At 46.5% G+C, this 22,872-nt stretch overlaps 1 long non-coding RNA gene across 1 annotated transcript in view; it reads right to left on the bottom strand.

The window, feature by feature from the left end:
- LOC143787607 (uncharacterized) overlaps positions 1 to 22,872 on the bottom strand; it is a 175,275-nt gene that overhangs the window by 7,247 nt on the left and 145,156 nt on the right. The gene's annotated exons all lie outside the window — the stretch shown is intronic.

The following is a 22,872-nucleotide window of genomic DNA, read 5'->3' as shown; positions in this document are numbered from 1 at the left end:
GCAGCAAAATGTATGCTGTGAAGTGACCTGAAAAGTAATGTGCAGTTATAGTGCTCTTTATAACTTATCTCTTTATAATTTTAGTCATGGAACTTTTTGAATTTGAGTCTTTTCCTCCCTTACTGGGAATTTATCATCAGGTGCTGTCTGCTCTGTGCCCCATCCCCCACAGTGGGGTCTGCAGCCTTCTCCAGCTGAACTGACCTGCAGGGCTCATCTGATCACCTATACAAGATTAGTATGTATGTATGTATATGCTTGTATATGTATGTGCGCATCTGTGTGTACCTATGTGTATGTTTCTATCTGTGTGTGTGTGTGTGTATCTGTGTATGTACAGTATATGTGTGTATGTATGGTATAGTTGTATGGCTGTGTGTGTATGCATGTACAGTATGTGTGTATCTGTGTATGTGAAATAAATTTGTATGGATATATGGTATATATGTATGTTTATGTGCATGTACATACAGTATATGTGTATGTATATGTGTGTACGGTATGTGTATATACTGTATGTGTGTATGTACGGTACGTGTATGTGTATCTGCATGTACGGTATATGTATGTATGTACGGTATGTGCATTTGGGTGTATTTTATATGTATGTACGGTATGTTTGTACTATATGTATATAACTGTATCTGTGTATGTACGGTATATGTGTGTGTATCTGTGTGTATGTACGGTATATGTGTACGGCATTTGTGTGAATGTACGGTATATGCATGTGTGTATGTACGGTATGTGTATGTATGATGGTATATGTATGTGTATCTGTGTGTATGTATGGTATATGTATGTGTTTGCATATACTGTATTTGTATGTGTATCTGTGTGTACGTACGGTGTATGTATGTGTATTTGTGTGTATGTATGGTATATGTATGTACGGTATATGTGTATACTATCTGTGTATATAACTGTATGTGTGTTTGCATGTAAGGTGTATGTCTGTGTATGTACGGTATGTGTATCTGTGTGTATGTACGGTGTATGTACAGTATATGCTGGAACAAAAATCATTGTTCTCATCAGCACATCGATGGCCCAGTTAAAACTGCAGATATTCTGCTAAGATGATACTGTATGGGGACAGATTGATTTACTAGTGATCATTCTGTCCCCAGCCAGTGTAAAGAGGCTGGAAACAAGTGGCGAATGACTTCAATATTGTTGATCACGCTCATTTAGTGGCCTGAAATCAGCGCATGTAGCTACAACCAAAATGTTTCTGTTGGTGCAATATGTTAGCATTTGGGGCCCCATTTTAAACTTTTGCCTAGGGCCCCACTTTGCCTAAAACCGGCCCTGCCCACCACTGAGGGGCAGCCCAGTCCTCCTTCTGTTATTGGGATGTATAATATGGCTGCTCTATAGTATCTCACCACTGAGGGGCAGCCCAGTCCTCCTTCTGTTATTAGGATGTATAATATGGCCGCTCTATAGTATCTCACCACTGAGGAGCAGCCCAGTCCTCCCTCTGTTATTGGGGTGTATAATATGGCCGCTCTATAGTGTCTCACCACTGAGGAGCAGCCCAGTCCTCCTCCTGTTATTGGGATGTATAATATGGCTGCTCTATAGTATCTCACCACTGAGGGGCAGCCCAGTCCTCCTTCTGTTATTAGGATGTATAATATGGCCGCTCTATAGTATCTCACCACTGAGGAGCAGCCCAGTCCTCCCTCTGTTATTGGGGTGTATAATATGGCCGCTCTATAGTGTCTCACCACTGAGGAGCAGCCCAGTCCTCCCTCTGTTATTGGGGTGTATAATATGGCTGCTCTATAGTATCTCACCACTGAGGGGCAGCCCAGTCCTCCCTCTGTTATTGGGGTGTATAATATGGCTGCTCTATAGTATCTCACCACTGAGGGGCAGCCCAGTCCTCCTCCTGTTATTGGGATGTATAATATGGCTGCTCTATAGTATCTCACCACTGAGGGGCAGCCCAGTCCTCCTTCTGTTATTGGGATGTATAATATGGCTGCTCTATAGTATCTCACCACTGAGGGGCAGCCCAGTCCTCCCTCTGTTATTGGGATGTATAATATGGCCGCTCTATAGTATCTCACCACTGAGGAGCAGCCCAGTCCTCCCTCTGTTATTGGGGTGTATAATATGGCCGCTCTATAGTGTCTCACCACTGAGGAGCAGCCCAGTCCTCCTCCTGTTATTGGGATGTATAATATGGCTGCTCTATAGTATCTCACCACTGAGGGGCAGCCCAGTCCTCCTTCTGTTATTAGGATGTATAATATGGCCGCTCTATAGTATCTCACCACTGAGGAGCAGCCCAGTCCTCCCTCTGTTATTGGGGTGTATAATATGGCCGCTCTATAGTGTCTCACCACTGAGGAGCAGCCCAGTCCTCCCTCTGTTATTGGGGTGTATAATATGGCTGCTCTATAGTATCTCACCACTGAGGGGCAGCCCAGTCCTCCCTCTGTTATTGGGGTGTATAATATGGCTGCTCTATAGTATCTCACCACTGAGGGGCAGCCCAGTCCTCCTCCTGTTATTGGGATGTATAATATGGCTGCTCTATAGTATCTCACCACTGAGGGGCAGCCCAGTCCTCCTTCTGTTATTGGGATGTATAATATGGCCGCTCTATAGTATCTCACCACTGAGGGGCAGCCCAGTCCTCCTCCTGTTATTGGGATGTATAATATGGCTGCTCTATAGTATCTCACCACTGAGGGGCAGCCCAGTCCTCCTTCTGTTATTGGGATGTATAATATGGCCGCTCTATAGTATCTCACCACTGAGGGGCAGCCCAGTCCTCCTCCTGTTATTGGGATGTATAATATGGCTGCTCTATAGTATCTCACCACTGAGGGGCAGCCCAGTCCTCCTTATATTGAGATGTATAATATGGCTGCTCTATAGTATCTCACCACTGAGGGGCAGCCCAGTCCTCCTTCTGTTATTGGGATGTATAATATGGCTGCTCTATAGTATCTCACCACTGAGGGGAAGCCCAGTCCTCCTTCTGTTATTGGGATGTATAATATGGCTGCTCTATAGTATCTCACCACTGAGGGGCAGCCCAGTCCTCCTTCTGTTATTGGGATGTATAATATGGCTGCTCTATAGTATCTCACCACTGAGGGGCAGCCCAGTCCTCCTTCTGTTATTGGGATGTATAATATGGCTGCTCTATAGTATCTCACCACTGAGGGGCAGCCCAGTCCTCCTTCTGTTATTGGGATGTATAATATGGCTGCTCTATAGTATCTCACCACTGAGGAGCAGCCCAGTCCTCCTTCTGTTATTGGGATGTATAATATGGCTGCTCTATAGTATCTCACCACTGAGGGGCAGCCCAGTCCTCCTGCTGTTATTGGGATGTATAATATGGCTGCTCTATAGTATCTCACCACTGAGAGGCAGCCCAGTCCTCCCTCTGTTATTAGGATGTATAATATGGCTGCTCTATAGTATCTCACCACTGAGGGGCAGCCCAGTCCTCCCTCTGTTATTAGGATGTATAATATGGCTGCTCTATAGTACCTCACCACTGAGGAGCAGCCCAGTACTCCTTCTGTTATTGGGATGTATAATATGGCTGCTCTATAGTATCCCACCACTGAGGGGCAGCCCAGTCCTCCTTCTGTTATTGGGATGTATAATATGGCTGCTCTATAGTATCTCACCACTGAGGGGCAGCCCAGTCCTCCCTCTGTTATTGGGATGTATAATATGTCTGCTCTATAGTATGTCACCACTGAGGAGCAGCCCAGTCCTCCTTCTGTTATTGGGATGTATAATATGTCTGCTCTATAGTATCTCACCACTGAGGAGCAGCCCAGTCCTCCCTCTGTTATTGGGATGTATAATATGTCTGCTCTATAGTATCTCACCACTGAGGAGCAGCCCAGTCCTCCTTCTGTTATTGGGATGTATAATATGTCTGCTCTATAGTATCTCACCACTGAGGAGCAGCCCAGTCCTCCTGCTGTTATTGGGATGTATAATATGGCTGCTCTATAGTATCCCACCACTGAGGGGCAGCCCAGTCCTCCTTCTGTTATTGGGATGTATAATATGGCTGCTCTATAGTATCTCACCACTGAGGGGCAGCCCAGTCCTCCCTCTGTTATTGGGATGTATAATATGGCTGCTCTATAGTATCTCACCACTGAGGAGCAGCCCAGTCCTCCTTCTGTTATTAGGATGTATAATATGGCTGCTCTATAGTATCTCACCACTGAGGAGCAGCCCAGTCCTCCTTCTGTTATTGGGATGTATAATATGGCTGCTCTATAGTATCCCACCACTGAGGGGCAGCCCAGTCCTCCTTCTGTTATTGGGATGTATAATATGGCTGCTCTATAGTATCTCACCACTGAGGGGCAGCCCAGTCCTCCCTCTGTTATTGGGATGTATAATATGGCTGCTCTATAGTATCTCACCACTGAGGAGCAGCCCAGTCCTCCTTCTGTTATTAGGATGTATAATATGGCTGCTCTATAGTATCTCACCACTGAGGAGCAGCCCAGTCCTCCTTCTGTTATTGGGATGTATAATATGGCCGCTCTATAGTATCTCACCACTGAGGAGCAGCCCAGTCCTCCTTCTGTTATTAGGATGTATAATATGGCTGCTCTATAGTATCTCACCACTGAGGAGCAGCCCAGTCCTCCTTCTGTTATTGGGATGTATAATATGGCCGCTCTATAGTATCTCACCACTGAGGGGCAGCCCAGTCCTCCTCCTGTTATTGGGATGTATAATATGGCTGCTCTATAGTATCCCACCACTGAGGGGCAGCCCAGTCCTCCTTCTGTTATTGGGATGTATAATATGGCCGCTCTATAGTATCTCACCACTGAGAGGCAGCCCAGTCCTCCTTCTGTTATTGGGATGTATAATATGGCTGCTCTATAGTATCTCACCACTGAGGGGCAGCCCAGTCCTCCTTCTGTTATTGGGATGTATAATATGTCTGCTCTATAGTATCTCACCACTGAGAGGCAGCCCAGTCCTCCTTCTGTTATTGGGATGTATAATATGTCTGCTCTATAGTATCTCACCACTGAGGAGCAGCCCAGTCCTCCTTCTGTTATTGGGATGTATAATATGGCTGCTCTATAGTATCCCACCACTGAGGGGCAGCCCAGTCCTCCTTCTGTTATTGGGATGTATAATATGGCTGCTCTATAGTATCTCACCACTGAGGGGCAGCCCAGTCCTCCCTCTGTTATTGGGATGTATAATATGGCCGCTCTATAGTATCTCACCACTGAGGAGCAGCCCAGTCCTCCTTCTGTTATTAGGATGTATAATATGGCTGCTCTATAGTATCTCACCACTGAGGAGCAGCCCAGTCCTCCTTCTGTTATTGGGATGTATAATATGGCCGCTCTATAGTATCTCACCACTGAGGGGCAGCCCAGTCCTCCTCCTGTTATTGGGATGTATAATATGGCTGCTCTATAGTATCCCACCACTGAGGGGCAGCCCAGTCCTCCTTCTGTTATTGGGATGTATAATATGGCCGCTCTATAGTATCTCACCACTGAGAGGCAGCCCAGTCCTCCTTCTGTTATTGGGATGTATAATATGGCTGCTCTATAGTATCTCACCACTGAGGGGCAGCCCAGTCCTCCCTCTGTTATTGGTATGTATAATATGGCCGCTCTATAGGATCTCACCACTGAGGGGCAGCCCAGTCCTCCCTCTGTTATTGGGATGTATAATATGGCTGCTCTATAGTATCTCACCACTGAGGGGCAGCCCAGTCCTCCCTCTGTTATTGGGATGTATAATATGGCTGCTCTATAGTATCTCACCACTGAGGGGCAGCCCAGTCCTCCCTCTGTTATTGGGATGTATAATATGGCTGCTCTATAATACCTCACCACTGAGAGGCAGCCCTGTCCTTCTGTTATTAGGATGTATAATATGGCCGCTCTATAGTATCTCACCACTGAGGGGCAGCCCAGTCCTCCCTCTGTTATTGGGATGTATAATATGGCTGCTCTATAGTATCTCACCACTGAGGGGCAGCCCAGTCCTCCCTCTGTTATTGGGATGTATAATATGGCTGCTCTATAGTATCTCACCACTGAGAGGCAGCCCTGTCCTTCTGTTATTAGGATGTATAATATGGCTGCTCTATAGTATCTCACCACTGAGGGGCAGCCCAGTCCTCCCTCTGTTATTGGGATGTATAATATGGCTGCTCTATAGTATCTCACCACTGAGGGGCTGCCCAGTCCTCCCTCTGTTATTAGGATGTATAATATGGCTGCTCTATAGGATCTCACCACTGAGGGGCAGCCCAGTCCTCCCTCTGTTATTAGGATGTATAATATGGCTGCTCTATAGGATCTCACCACTGAGGGGCAGCCCAGTCCTCCTTCTGTTATTGGGATGTATAATATGGCTGCTCTATAATATGGCCGCTCTATAGTATCTCACCACTGAGGGGCAGCCCAGTCCTCCTTCTGTTATTGGTATGTATAATATGGCCGCTCTATAGTATCTCACCACTGAGGAGCAGCCCAGTCCTCCTTCTGTTATTGGGATGTATAATATGGCTGCTCTATAGTATCTCACCACTGAGGGGCAGCCCAGTCCTCCTTCTGTTATTGGGATGTATAATATGGCCGCTCTATAGTATCTCACCACTGCGGGGCAGCCCAGTCCTCCCTCTGTTATTGGGATGTATAATATGGCTGCTCTATAGTATCCCACCACCAGGGCCGGCGTTAGGGGCAGGCAGACTAGGCAGCTGCCTGGGGCCCCTGCTGCCCTAGGGGCCCCCAGCCAGGGGCAGACATACTGTTGATGGCACTGCTCCAGGGCCCAGAGGTGGAGGGGGGCCCCTGCAGGTAGGCCCGGTATCATGCAGGGTCGGGCCCCTTTCACTCCCTCCTGTAATCATGGAACACCGGGTGCCGGGGAAGAGAGCGGGGCGCGAAGTGCAGGAGAACAAAAAGGGGGCGTGTCATGCAGGGAGAGACGCTGGCCAATGAACGCTTTCCTTACCTCACAGTGACCAGACTGAGGAGAGCGCTCACTGGCTGCCGTCTGTCCTCCTGCATGGAGCGTCCCAATGGTGAGTGCTCGCCTACAGTCAGGGGCCCCGGCTGCACAGCACATAGGGACATCAGTGGAGGAAGAGCAGGACTTACAGGGGGTCTTCTGCTCCCTCCACTGTTCTGTTCAGAGCAGGCTGCAGCGTCTCCTCACAGAGCAGAGATGGGGGAGGAGCGCACTGCAGGGGCAGCACGGCAGCAAAATGTATGCTGTGAAGTGACCTGAAAAGTAATGTGCAGTTATAGTGCTCTTTATAACTTATCTCTTTATAATTTTAGTCATGGAACTTTTTGAATTTGAGTCTTTTCCTCCCTTACTGGGAATTTATCATCAGGTGCTGTCTGCTCTGTGCCCCATCCCCCACAGTGGGGTCTGCAGCCTTCTCCAGCTGAACTGACCTGCAGGGCTCATCTGATCACCTATACAAGATTAGTATGTATGTATGTATATGCTTGTATATGTATGTGCGCATCTGTGTGTACCTATGTGTATGTTTCTATCTGTGTGTGTGTGTGTGTATCTGTGTATGTACAGTATATGTGTGTATGTATGGTATAGTTGTATGGCTGTGTGTGTATGCATGTACAGTATGTGTGTATCTGTGTATGTGAAATAAATTTGTATGGATATATGGTATATATGTATGTTTATGTGCATGTACATACAGTATATGTGTATGTATATGTGTGTACGGTATGTGTATATACTGTATGTGTGTATGTACGGTACGTGTATGTGTATCTGCATGTACGGTATATGTATGTATGTACGGTATGTGCATTTGGGTGTATTTTATATGTATGTACGGTATGTTTGTACTATATGTATATAACTGTATCTGTGTATGTACGGTATATGTGTGTGTATCTGTGTGTATGTACGGTATATGTGTACGGCATTTGTGTGAATGTACGGTATATGCATGTGTGTATGTACGGTATGTGTATGTATGATGGTATATGTATGTGTATCTGTGTGTATGTATGGTATATGTATGTGTTTGCATATACTGTATTTGTATGTGTATCTGTGTGTACGTACGGTGTATGTATGTGTATTTGTGTGTATGTATGGTATATGTATGTACGGTATGTGTATACTATCTGTGTATATAACTGTATGTGTGTTTGCATGTAAGGTGTATGTCTGTGTATGTACGGTATGTGTATCTGTGTGTATGTACGGTGTATGTACAGTATATGCTGGAACAAAAATCATTGTTCTCATCAGCACATCGATGGCCCAGTTAAAACTGCAGATATTCTGCTAAGATGATACTGTATGGGGACAGATTGATTTACTAGTGATCATTCTGTCCCCAGCCAGTGTAAAGAGGCTGGAAACAAGTGGCGAATGACTTCAATATTGTTGATCACGCTCATTTAGTGGCCTGAAATCAGCGCATGTAGCTACAACCAAAATGTTTCTGTTGGTGCAATATGTTAGCATTTGGGGCCCCATTTTAAACTTTTGCCTAGGGCCCCACTTTGCCTAAAACCGGCCCTGCCCACCACTGAGGAGCAGCCCAGTCCTCCCTCTGTTATTGGGGTGTATAATATGGCCGCTCTATAGTGTCTCACCACTGAGGAGCAGCCCAGTCCTCCCTCTGTTATTGGGGTGTATAATATGGCTGCTCTATAGTATCTCACCACTGAGGGGCAGCCCAGTCCTCCCTCTGTTATTGGGGTGTATAATATGGCTGCTCTATAGTATCTCACCACTGAGGGGCAGCCCAGTCCTCCCTCTGTTATTGGGGTGTATAATATGGCTGCTCTATAGTATCTCACCACTGAGGGGCAGCCCAGTCCTCCTCCTGTTATTGGGATGTATAATATGGCTGCTCTATAGTATCTCACCACTGAGGGGCAGCCCAGTCCTCCTTCTGTTATTGGGATGTATAATATGGCCGCTCTATAGTATCTCACCACTGAGGGGCAGCCCAGTCCTCCTCCTGTTATTGGGATGTATAATATGGCTGCTCTATAGTATCTCACCACTGAGGGGCAGCCCAGTCCTCCTTATATTGAGATGTATAATATGGCTGCTCTATAGTATCTCACCACTGAGGGGCAGCCCAGTCCTCCTTCTGTTATTGGGATGTATAATATGGCCGCTCTATAGTATCTCACCACTGAGGGGCAGCCCAGTCCTCCTTCTGTTATTGGGATGTATAATATGGCTGCTCTATAATATGGCTGCTCTATAGTATCTCACCACTGAGGAGCAGCCCAGTCCTCCTTCTGTTATTGGGATGTATAATATGGCTGCTCTATAGTATCTCACCACTGAGGGGCAGCCCAGTCCTCCTTCTGTTATTGGGATGTATAATATGGCTGCTCTATAATATCTCACCACTGAGGGGCAGCCCAGTCCTCCTTCTGTTATTGGGATGTATAATATGGCCGCTCTATAGTATCTCACCACTGAGGGGCAGCCCAGTCCTCCCTCTGTTATTGGGATGTATAATATGGCCGCTCTATAGTATCTCACCACTGAGGGGCATTTTCCTGGAGGTCACCTGTCACAGCAGTGGAAGTTCGGGGACCTCGGGCTTTCACAAAATGTCGGCAGAGCCCCCACATCACAGAGCACCACCAAATTCTGCGGCACCAGCCTGGAAGGAAGTGTGATCATCACCCGACTCCTGCTGCCGCCACACTACTTGTAAGTATATTCCAACTATGAGACGCATGCCTATTTTCCCCAAAAAAATTTTTGGGAAAAAAGTGTGTTTTATAGTCTGAAAAATGCGATATGTATAGCTTTCTCTCTTATGTATCGTGCCGTCCCTTATTACACAGCATCCTCTTTTGTTATGTATAGCGTTGTCTTTTATGGCATAGCATCCTCTTATCTATAGCGTCATCCCTTATTGCATAGCGCTATCCATTATCAAACATCTCTTTTCATGCATATCGTCATCCTATATTGCATAGTCTCCTCTTAATACGTATAGTGCTGTCCCTTATGACACTGAATTCTCTTGTTCTATATAGAGCTGTCCCTTAGTACCTAGCATCATCTCGTTATGTCTAGCGCTCTCTTAATTTAGTGTCCTTCCTTATGTATAGCGCTGTCCTTTTAGTGACCTCTCTTATTATGCTTAACGTCCTCATTATGTATCATGCATCCCTTATTACAGTGTCCTCTCTTATTATGTATAGTTATGTCCCTTATCACACAGCATCCTCTATTGTTCTGTATAGCGCTGTCTCTTAACATTTGATGCAATCGGTCACTTTTTGATGACACAATACCAGATGACTATTTGACTGCATCTATATGACCACTAGAGGGCAGTATGTGCCCATGCTGATTCACTGCTTACAGTGTGCACATTGGCTTTGCACAACCATGTTGGTCAATCTGCATTTTTGGAATTGGTCATAAACCTGAGTCAGAACATTGGGAACAAATTCTAATCCGTGCAATCTGATAATGATCATCCAAAAATAACAATATTGGGGTGCAGTTCTCTGTACGTCTTCCTCCATTATAAAAGGATGCTCATATAGGCAAAATATTTAGAATTGAGAGTCCTCAGTGGTTGATACCTTTTTAATGGCTAACTGAAAAGATGGTAACAAATTGCAAGCTTTCGAGACTACACAGGTCTCTTCATCAGGCAAAGCCACCCACTCCTCTCGCTGATCTCAGGGCTCCACACCAGCTGCTGCACGGTGTCCTCTAGTCACTGACTGACATCATGTCACCCGAATCATCCAGCAAAATGTATTAACAGCTCCTCAACTGCAAAACAAGGATCCCTAATGTCACATCCTGGGCTCCACTATGTACCCACCCCAGAGGAAACACCTGGACCCCAATCCTATGTCCCCAGAGATCCAGTAGAAGAATAGAGGGTCTGGATCTTTTCTGTAGTGTTTTGCTCCTTTTTAGTGACTTTAGTATTTGTGACTTTTCGTATGTTTTGTGCCACTTTTTAATGTTTGGTTTTTTTTGTCTTTTTTTTTTCCTTGCTAAGTTTGCTTATCCAGATGTTTTATTCAACTTTTACCAAATGTCCCGTTTTAGTTTTTGCGTGTCTCGCTCCTGTCCCTCTCTGGAGTATTTGTCAATTCGGAGCATTTTTGTGACTTTGGAAGCTGAAAAGTACATTAAAGAAGAATAAGGAGCATTTTTACAAAATTTTACTCCAAATGTATGAACCACATGCAGTATTTTGAAGAACTTGGTGCAAATACTATCACCAAATACTAAAAGACCAAAAAAAAGTGACTTTAACGAATCCCAAAATGAAGAATCTGGCCTAATATCTAATATGCAAAAAGCGACATCAATCTGAAAGCCGAAGACGCCAAAATAAAATATTGTGAGATGAATAGTAATAAAAATGATCATTCGGGAGCAGGCATAAGTGAGAGAAATTGCCATTCAGGGCCATAGAAAAGCTGGATTATTATAGCAATGACCCCAGGGACGATTCCTGCTGCTTGATCATTAGGTATGAAATCACTTCCAAGTCCATTGAGTGACTTTTTCCCTTTCAGCAGTGTCCAGATGCCCCTTCCTACGTTCCCCCCATCTTGTTCCCAAGAGTAATACGTGACGACTGATCACAGAAGCGGCTGAACCAAGCGAGACCGAAATGATCCCACTCCTGACCCCAGAAGAGCAGAGCGCCCTCCTGCAGTTCTCATGCCCAGCACGTACGCCACGATGACGGAACAAAAAGCTCAAAACATCATTGCATTTCCCAGATTACCGCTCTGCAACAATCTTATGTTATTACCCATCGAGTTTCATGTCAATTACATTCTGAAAATCTCCAAAATGCTTTGTTCCTCACATTTTTTTTTTTTTTTAAGACCTCTGCTTGCTGTCAGTGGATGGAAATATTCTTAACACCATGTGGCAAAAAACCTGCACAGAAGCAAAACTGCTCCCAGCTGAGGGTTCGCTACAGTGATCTCCAGAATGCTGAATAGCCTGGAATTCAGACTGATACAATGTATCAGTGCAGCTAAAAATGTAACAAACGAAGTGGAGAAGATTGTTGCAGGGATGTGATTGGCTTAGGCCTCTTTCACACACCTGTTTTTTGCCATCAGTCACAGTCCGTCGTTTTTTTCCTCATAGGCTTGTATTGGCGACTGATTCTGACGGATGGCCTTCCGTTTTGTCTGTCGTGCACTGGATCCGTCGTAAAATCGCTGTCTGTCGGGCGGAGACAACGCACAGAGGAACTTTTTTTGTACGTCGAAAAGTTGGACAGCGACTGATCCTACGCTGTCCGTCGTTGGCTATAATGGAAGCCTATGGACGCAGGATCCGTCGCTGTATGTCAAAAGCAGGAATCCAGTGACAGATTCAGTCTTTTGAAACAGAGCATGCGTGGAAGAATTTGCGTGGAAGAATTTCCAGTCCGGGAAATTCTCTCTCGCTCTCTTTTTACTATTGATGCTGCCTATGCAGCATCAATAGTAAAAATATATAATGTTAAAAATAATTAAAAAAATAAAAAATCGTGATATTCTCACCTTCCGGCGGCCCCCGAAGCCTTCCCGCGGCCCCTGCAGCCTTCCTGCTCCCGCTAGCTCCCGTTCCCAGTGATGCCTTACGAAATGACCTCAGATGATGTAGCATCACACGAAACCGCTACGTCATCACAGGTCATTGTCTCGCAAGGCATCACTGGGAACGGGAGCATCGCGAGGAGCGGGAAGGCTTAGGGGGCTGCCGGAAGGGGAGTATCCCATTGTGTTTTATATGCGTTTCCGTAGCGAAAATGCATACACAACACAACGTGTGCACATAGCCTAAATTCCGGCAAATGCCTTGACAGATCCGTCAAAAAAACGGATCCAGTGCATCAGTTTTTTTACAATCTGCACAGGATCCATCTTTTCAAAATTTTGACGGACTGTGACTGATTGTAAAAAAAACGGAAGTGTGAAAGAGGCCTTAGAGAACCTGCCCTCCCCTGCCGTTTTTAACTAAAAGAGCCACCTTGTGCAGCACTAATGCTGCATTCTGTAAATGTGGCTCTTCTTTTTGTGCTCCCTTCCAACGCTGCAATATTACTCTTTATAATTTGTGGGCCATACCTTTAGTCTGTCCGGGGGGCACGTCTTTTCCCCCCGGACACAACCGCCTCCCAGCCATCAGTCAACCCCTCCTGGCGCCTGCGCTGTACTTACCTTTTTCGGGCATGCGCCGTTTGCGCTGCCCTTCGACTCACATCACCTGATGGAATTCATCTCGCGCCTGTGTGTACCCGAGATCCTGCCCCACAGTGTGTTCTGATTTATTCACACTGCGGGCGGGATCTCGGGCACACGCAGGTGCATGATGAATTACATCAGGTGATGTGAGTGGCTTAAGGCTCCCGCACACATTAGATTCGTCCAGGACTGACATATCGGGGGTCCTGCAGCTCCGCTCCCATTGTAGTGAATGTGATTTGAGCCGCAGCAACCAAGAACGGACGCTACTCAGTGTGCGGAGCCATGTACCGCTTTCAGACCGGCACCGATCCTAAGGAAAGATGATCAATGTCTAAGCTGGGAAACCCCTTTAGATCAGCTGCACCCCCTAATCTGAGGCCCTTATACAGGGGGCACAGCTCATTTTGACCCTATTTAATAGCCTAGAAACCATGGATCTCTTCTCTCCTGCAAAAAAATGGCAAGGGAGGGGAGCACAAATATTGGGCCTTATTGTTCCCCGCAGTAGATTAGATAATGAGAACCAGCAGGAGGGAGGGGGTTATCAATATAGATATATTTTGTATCTATGCCCCTTAATAACCAACTTGCCATGTGTAAAGTAATTACCACTTCACAGAATATAAAACCTAAAACAAATTTGCAGGCGACATTCATTAACCCGCGCTCCACCACTGGTGTTTGTCCGGTATTAAGCAGATATCTGCAGGTTGATGGGTTCATTTTTAACCCCTTAACCTCTGGCCTGACAGGTGCAGGATGGGGGGGGACATGAGGACTGTTAATATTCTTCGCCTTGGTGGTCACTGGTAAGGGGGGGGGGGGGGGGCCACTGGACTTTTTTTTTTGCCGGGGAAAGGGATGAGGGGAGGGGGAAATCTAGTAACTTTGGATAATGGAGAAGCAGAAACTTTTGTTGGGGAGGTTTCTGAACCATCCATGTGTGGTACATGCCTTATTCTTGTAGATGGGGGAGCCATGGTGCCCGCTGAGGATAGACCCCTGAATCGAGTATAGTAGGGGGCCCCAATCTACTCCTCCCTTATAGTGTGGCTATACCACAGATGGCCACCGTCAGTAGCACTGGGTGCGGGGACGTCCGATACTTGTCCTCCGTGTCCGCCCTGTGATCGGAGGCCTTTCCTGAGGTCGCCTCTACTGATCGTACCGTACCGTACACAGATCAGTGGGAACATTGTCGGTGAGCCGCGATCCATTCACAGCAGAAGAATTAATGTTCTCTATCTGAACAATGCACCGTGCTCCATCCTCCCCCGGGAGCTCTGCAGGAGGGTGTTTATACTTCTGCAACCATTTTTTGGTGCTTAAATGTTCCCCTGCTGCTGCACAGAAACATTGATATTTTTGACTCTTGGTGGGGGAGTCGTGTTCGGGGACTCTCAGGCACGTGTCTTATTGACCTCTAAGTCCCCTTTTACCAGTACAATGAAGTCCCAGACTTCGGGTGATGCTTCAGGACCCAGAGGATGGATGTTTTTGAGGAGCTGCGTTGTGGACTGGCCACCTGGGTGGTCCGCCATAGTCTCACCTTTTGTTCATAGTTTTCAGGTGAACATAACTTTGTGGCCTGGAAAGAACATCCGAGAACTAAGCCTGAAGACTGGAGCGGCGATGAGCCTGGACTTCCAAGTTCTCGGAGGAATGAGATCAGCATTAGGCGGTGGCTTTGGCTCACAGGACATTTTTGACTGAGGCCGAAAGTGACGTCTAGGATTTCTAGCTGTGGATCTTCTCAGGTTATTCTCCGCTGTACCCATTGGTCCACCATCGGACAGGATCCAAAGAAACTGCTCAGAAGTTCCGCAGACAAGGGGCCAAGCTGGTGAGAAAATCTGCCGGCTGCTAGAACCGTGTGCTGCCGAGAATCTAAAACCATGAATGGGCCAAGGAACTTCAGAGCCCAAATCTGTGTTTTCCCTGTGATCTGGTTGGTGGCGGGGAGAAGTAGTTTGGCCGCTCCTTGTACATGTTGAGGGAAGGTCCATGTTTTGTGCCTTCTGTGGAGCTTAGTCTCGAGTGCCACCACCAGAGGATGGTATCGCTCCTCTGGAGATCCAACTGTGCCACTCAGTATAAAGTAACAGGGCCGGTAGATGGCTGCTTGTACCCAATGCCCATTGTGGCTACAGTTAGGTGGAGGGATATCTAACACGACACCCCCTCTCCGTATACAGGCAGCATCTTCCCTATTCACATCACACCTGCAGCAAGTGGCACGTGCCCCCAAGCAAAGGGTATTATGCCAGGACATTGCCCGCTTGTTCCGCGCACAGGCCAACGCCGTCTCTGTACACACGATGTGATATAACACGGCTTAGCCCATGGATCGGGGGTGTAATCCCAGCACAATATTCAGCTTTGTGCATTTTTAGAAAGGATATTTCTGCTTTCAGCTTGAGCCGGATTACCCAGACTAGCCTAATTATCCCGTCCTCCTGGAACCTGTGATTTTTAACCATTAATAGCGGTTCCTTAGCTGTGTGACAGCCAATCTGGGGACTGATTTCACTGCTCATAGTGCTTATGTAAGGAGCAGAGGATGCCCGAGCCGGGAAAGTAAAGTGATTGCTGAGCAAATGTTATATACTCTGTCTTGGCAGGTGAGGTTCAGTGTGGAGAAAATTAAAGTTATGCGGACGTATTGTTCTAGGAGTAAAACTAGGAGAGTCACTTGTAGAGAAGGATCTGGTTGTACTTGTAGATCACAGACTAACAACGTGCGATGTCTATCAGCAGCTTCTCAGGCCGGCAGGATGTTGTCGTGTATTAGGTGAGGCTTGGACTTGTAGTTCGGGCTTAGCATACTAGCACTTTACAAAGCATTAGTGCAACCTCATCAGGAATATGCAGTTCAGTTCTGGAGGCCCTGGAGCTAGAAGATCTCCAAAGAAGAGCCACAAAACTGATAAGGGGCCAGGAGGACCTTAGTTATGAGGAAAGATGAAAGTAATTAAATTTATTTAATTTTCAGAACAGACTCCTAAGGGGAACCCTTATTAACTTGTACACGCACATGAATGGCCCATGCATAAAGTATGGTCAAAAGCGGCTTCAAAAGATAATGGGGGCGCTCCCTCCGCCTGGAGAGAGAAAGGTTCAATCTCCAGAGGATAAGAAGCTTCTTTACCATAAGAACTATTAATCTGCAGAATATTCAACATCCAGATCTGGTTCTTCACTGTAAAAGCAGTGACTGTATAAAAAGTCAGGGCCTAATCACAGCGGGAACCGATGATGGATTCAAAAAAGGTTTCCATGCTTTTGTGTTTTTTTTTTGTTCGTTTTTTTTTTTTTAAGAACAAAATGTTCTAAATATTCATGTACTTGTCTAATGTTCTTCTTCTGAATGATGATCCTATCGACACTCGGGATCAGGAGGGGAAATATTTGCCCTTTTAGTGCGGACTGGATCATGCAGTGTGGTTGTGCCTATACCCCTTCCCCATATTCTCTCCCATCCCTCAGTGGAACTTGATGGACATGTGCTTTTTATTCATGCGTATCATGTAACTTTGTTTTACTAGATTACCATTTTGGGGGGCACCATTGTAACAGAAAGGTTTTTCCAAGACACACATGACCGTTCTGTTGATCTCGGATGTGATCAATCGATGGAGTTAATGGGTGAAGGTGCTTGGGATTTGCAAGAAATCAATGTTCCCTATTATTCTAGGGATTAAAAAGACCCCCAGTATATTTTTTATTTCGGGACTCACACTTCTGAAGGCCTTGTTACAATGTATCAGATGGTTGAACCAAACACATTGCGAGACAGAGGATCTGTGTGAAAACAGCTGACGCCGCACAATCTTTCAGATCCATCCGTTTACTCGGCAAACACAAGTATCAGGACGAGGGCGATAAGAGACTGATAGGAAAATGCTTTTCTTAATTTTCCCCTCGCCTAGGAGAGAACCCAGTGACCCCCGTAGAATCATGTCATGTAGAGGAGGCTTCTTAGAAATAAAGCATGTAAACGTGTTTATGGCCTGGGGCTGAAATTCATGTGGCCCATAAAAATGGTGCCTCCAGGGCCCCACGCCTGCCTGCACAATGTATAGCTGTCACAAGCACAGTATTAAAGGGTGTAGATGTTACTAATGTAACATAACTCATGGGGTTACCTACGGTCTCCCATGGAGGCAAACCTTCTGTTTCTAAAAGTTCTTGTGATATGATGTGTTGCCGATTTCCCAGCCCCCTTTTGTCATCATCACCAATTACAGCTCATTTTTTTTACTTGAAATCCCTGGGTCTAAATGCAAAATGTGGCAGGGCGGCCCCACCATGCACCCCTGTCTTGGTACGACTGCATCCGTACATTTAGATGTGTCCCTTCCAGCTGTGGCAAAACTACAATACCCATCAGGCTCAGACAGAGACAGCCTGTGATGGTCAGGGCATGATGGGATATGTAGTTCTGCAGGTTGAAGGCCGCAGCTGAAGATATAGGGTCACATCAATGTCCGTTCATCCTGTTGCACTGGAAATGGCCATTGGTTGTAGCTAAAAGACGGGGACCTGAAACGTTAGACAAGAATGGCCCCACTATCAGACCATTTCTTTGTGTCTGAACTGATCTGATTTTACAAGCTCGTGGACCCCAAACCATATTCTATTTCTGAACCGATGTTTCCACATTCAGCACATCATCCCAATAATTTGACTGCACTTTTTTGTTTGAAAGAATTAAGAAAAAATCAAAAGTTGAAATGATCACCATTCCTGAAAAATTAGTCAAGATCATTACCCCTTATAGTGACATAGCCCACAGTTTATCTTACTGCGGCCATCCAGGCCCTCAAAAGTGAAATGTGCTTGTGTTCCATTTTGGTCTTTGGGATCCCCCTGTGACTGCTAGCTTTGTACCCCCCTATAGCCACTACAACTGGCCGAAGGCTAAAAGGACCCTTTTTATCACACCGTTGGGTCAATGGCGGCGAGTAGATACCTTTAGCATATGTGGTAGCAGCTTTCCCTGGCCATACAGAAAACAGAGACTGCAAATGCACCCTTAAAGGAGCTGAAGGACACAGAAAAATCTTCTCCCTTTGCTGACTTGAAACCAGTCTTGGTGAAAAACCGAGAACAGAGCAGACGGGCGCTGGTCTGTGTAGGTTATTGTCTGGTCTGTGTGTTGCAAATACCTGTGATTGTAGATATAACATGTATGTAAATCTGGAAAGTACAGACTGACGTGTCTCATTACTGCTGTTGTTACCAATAATGGTGAAGCTACATGCAGTGCAGATCACGAAATAGGGTCACTGTGCCTTTAAATATAAGATGTATCACCTTTAGAATCTTGATACAGTTGAATGTTTCTTTTTGCAAACAAAACTTTTCTTGGCTGTTGCTATAGAAACCCCACCACCATCATATGTACGACAGACACGTTTGTGAACAGAAGGACTGAACCTCTGATATACTGGTGGGGATCTCTGGTCTTCATAGTCACACAGACTTGAAACCGTTCCTTCCCTCAGCCTGAGACTGCATATTGGGCTATGAAACAAGAGATTTATTAATGAATTCATTATTAAAGGGTATGTACACTTTTGCAAACATTGTTCTAACGCATGTAAAAAAAAACTTTGATCAAAATTCTCCTGATTTGTGTATATGGCTCCTATGCAGACCTAAGTATCGCCATGGTTACAGACTACAAACAAACCCTGTGTAGTCTGGTCCTATGGTTAGGAGTTACTCCACTCCAGCGGGATGATGCTGCAGGATCAGAATACACAGGGGTTTTTTGGGGGTCTGTAACCATGGAGACACTTAGGTCTGCAAGGGAGCTGTAGACACAAGTTGTAGAGTTAAATAACTTTCAGGAATTATTGAGTTTAGTCATCTTTTACATCACATATTAGGGCATTTTTTTTTAGTAATAGAAGTGGTAAAGGGAAACATCCCTACCCACAAAAAAAAACAATGTAGAGAGATGCTCTACTTCTATGATAATAGCACCTGAAAATATGGCGCTCTGTGATGAGGAGGGAGCTCTGTGATGAGGAGGGAGCTCTGTGATGAGGAGGGAGCTCTGTGATGAGGAGGGAGCTCTGTGATGAGGAGGGAGCACTGTGATAAGGAGGGAGCCCTGTGATAAGGAGGAGCACTGCGATAAGGAGGGAGCTCTGCGATAAGAAGCAGCACTGATAAGGAGCTCTGTGATAAGGAGGAGCACTGTGATAAGGAGGAGCCCTGCAATAAGGAGGAGCACTGCGATAAGGAGGAGCACTGTGATAAGGAGGGAGCTCTGCGATAAGAAGCAGCACTGATAAGGAGCTCTGTGATAAGGAGGAGCACTGTGATAAGGAGGAGCTCTGCGATAAGGAGGAGCCCTGCGAAAAGGAGGAGCCCAGCGATAAGGAGGGAGCCCTGCAATAAGGAGGAGCACTGCGATAAGGAGGGAGCACTGCGATAAGGAGGAGCCCAGCGAGAAGGAGGGAGCTCTGCGATAAGGAGGGAGCTCTGCGATAAGAAGCAGCACTGATAAGGAGCTCTGTGATAAGGAGGAGCTCTGTGATAAGGAGGAGCACTGTGATAAGGAGGAGCACTGCGATAAGGAGGGAGCTCTGCGATAAGGAGGGAGCTCTGCGATAAGGAGGGAGCTCTGCGATAAGGAGGGAGCTCTGCGAGAAGAAGCAGCACTGATAAGGAGCTCTGTGATAAGGAGGAGCACTGTGATAAGGAGGAGCTCTGCGATAAGGAGGAGCCCTGCGAAAAGGAGGAGCCCAGCGATAAGGAGGGAGCCCTGCGATAAGGAGGAGCACTGTGATAAGGAGGAGCTCTGTGATAAGGAGGGAGCACTGTGATAAGGAGGAGCCCTGTGATGAGGAGGGAGCTCTGTGAGAAGAGGGAGCTCTGTGATAAGGAGCTCTGTGATAAGGAGCTCTGCGATAAGGAGGGAGCCCTGTGATAAGGAGGGAGCTCTGTTATAAGGAGGGAGCCCTGTGATAAGGCGGGAGCCCTGTGATAAGGAGGAGGTCTGCGATAAGGAGGAGCTCTGCGATAAGGAGGAGCCCTGCCATAAGGAGGGAGCTCTGCGATAAGGAGGAGCTCTGTGATAGGGAGCACTGATAAGAAGGAGCTCTGTGATAAGGAGGAGCACTGTGATAAGGAGGAGCACTGTGATAAGGAGGAGCACTGTGATAAGGAGGAGCTCTGTGATAAGGAGGAGCACTGTGATAAGGAGGAGCACTGTGATAAGGAGGAGCTCTGTGATAAGGAGGAGCACTGTGATAAGGAGGAGTTCTGTGATAAGGAGCTCTGTGTTAAGCCCCCGTCTCACTAAGCGAGATCGCTAGCGAGATCGCTGCTGAGTCACAAGTTTTGTGACGCAACAGCGACCTCAGTAGCGATCTCGCTATGTGTGACACGTAGCAGCGACCAGGCCCCTGCTGTGAGATCGCTGGTCGTGTCGGAATGGCCTGGACCTCTTTTTGATCGTTGAGGTCCCGCTGGGTAGCACACATCGCTGTGTTTGACACCTTACCAACGACCTCGTTGACGACTCAGACACTGAATCGTCATAATAGCTCCCATGTGACATCGTTGTACAGGTCGCTACAGGTCGCTGGTGAGATGTCAAACAGTGAGATCGCAGCAGCGATCGTTGGAAGATCTCACTGTTTGACATCTCACCAGCGACCACATAGCGATGCAGCAACGATCCCTGACAGGTCGTATCGTTGTCGGGATCGCTTTAGCGTCGCTAAGTGAGACGGGGCCTTTAAGGAGGAGCACTGTGATAATGAGCTCTGTGATGAGGAGCTCTGTGATAAGGAGGAGCACTGTGATGAGGAGCACTGTGATAAGGAGGAGCACTGTGATAAGGAGCAGCTCTGTGATAAGGAGGAGCTCTGTGATAAGGTGGAGCACTGTGATAAGGAGCAGCTCTGTGATATTAAGCTCTATAATTAAGAGGACCTGTATTATAAGGGGGCACTCATTAATAAGGAGGTGCTTTATTCCTAGGGGGCCACTGTGTAACAAGGACTGTTTTCTCACAGGGGCCTTCTGATATCTACGTTCTCCATTTTGTTTTCTAATTGTTTTGATCCTTTACACTTGTCACATTTTTGCTGTTTTACTGTTTTCTTGACCACTAGGTGGAGCCAGGGGGACACATTTCAGAACTTGGATACACGCTGCGCTGCTGCGGTGGGGAGCAGAGGGTTAAACCCTGAGATTGCTGCGGATTATTTGGAAGACATGACTCCAGTTAATTATTCCTCTGACTACAAAACAGAAAATATTTCCTTTTAAAGCGACGTGTGCGCGGATGATCCCACGTGAGGCAGCACATTACAGGATTTTAATATAGATACTGATAGATATTATTTGGATATCCAAAGACGCCCCATAGCCTACAATTACACTCGCTGCATTGCTTACTGATTTGTTAACACTACTCTTCTTTTACCGCTGCATTTAAAACCTGGATGAGTCCTGTGCTCATTCTGAGCCTTCTGGTGCATGAATAAAACTCAAGATGTTCAGTAAGGACTGACAATGTCACAGAGAAATGTGGTATGAACAAATGAATGGTGCTGATGTGGATGCCTTTGGGTCCCTGTTAATAGCCTGAATTATCGCCGCCATTCAGCCCATGTAAGAGGTCGAGAAAACTGACTGAATACATTAAACTAAGAAGACAAAAATCTGATGTATTCCTAGATTGATAATTCATATTGCTAACTTTTGGGAAGCTATTTCAGGACTGTTTGTTATTTCTAATTTTTGGGCATAAGCCATACAGCCATGTACCCATTGTGACAAAGCACACACCTTTTATCCCTTTTTTTGACGCCTCACTTTTACAGCTCATACTTACCCACTGATTATAGTAATATTATACACTGGGCTGCTTGGAATAAAAAACTAGGCACAGTGGACCGCAAGAGCCTGCGGCGTACATACGAATCATGGGACACCATAGCAAAAGTCCCAATTAGATCCTCTCCTCCCCCAAATAATTTACTACAATACCCAGATCACGGCTCCCATAGAGTATGATGTCCCCAAAAATGATTCTACAATAAATTTGCCAACAAAATTTGACCCCACAGTGCCCCTCACACACATGACGACCCCATAGTCCCCTACACAGTATTATACCCCCACAGCCCCAGCCCGCATACAGTATGATGACCCAACAGCCCCCCACACAGTATGATACCCCCACAGCCCCTGCCCCCACAGCCCCTGCCCGCATACAGTATGATGACCCAACAGCCCCCCGCACAGTATGATACCCCCACAGCCCCTGCCCACATACAGTATGATGACCCAACAGCCCCCCACACAGTATGATACCCCCACAGCCCCAGCCCGCATACAGTATGATGACCCAACAGCCCCCCACACAGTATGATACCCCCACAGCCCCAGCCCGCATACAGTATGATGACCCAACAGCCCCCCACACAGTATGATACCCCCACAGCCCCAGCCCACATACAGTATGATGACCCAACAGCCCCCCACACAGTATGATACCCCCACAGCCCCAGCCCACATAGAGTATGATGACCCAACAGCCCCCCACACAGTATGATACCCCACCAGCCCCAGCCCGCATACAGTATGATGACCCAACAGCCCC

Source organism: Ranitomeya variabilis, chromosome 8 (assembly GCF_051348905.1).
Source record: "Ranitomeya variabilis isolate aRanVar5 chromosome 8, aRanVar5.hap1, whole genome shotgun sequence".
NCBI classification, from domain to species: Eukaryota; Metazoa; Chordata; class Amphibia; order Anura; family Dendrobatidae; genus Ranitomeya; species Ranitomeya variabilis.
This window is presented reverse-complemented; position numbering and strand designations above follow the sequence as displayed.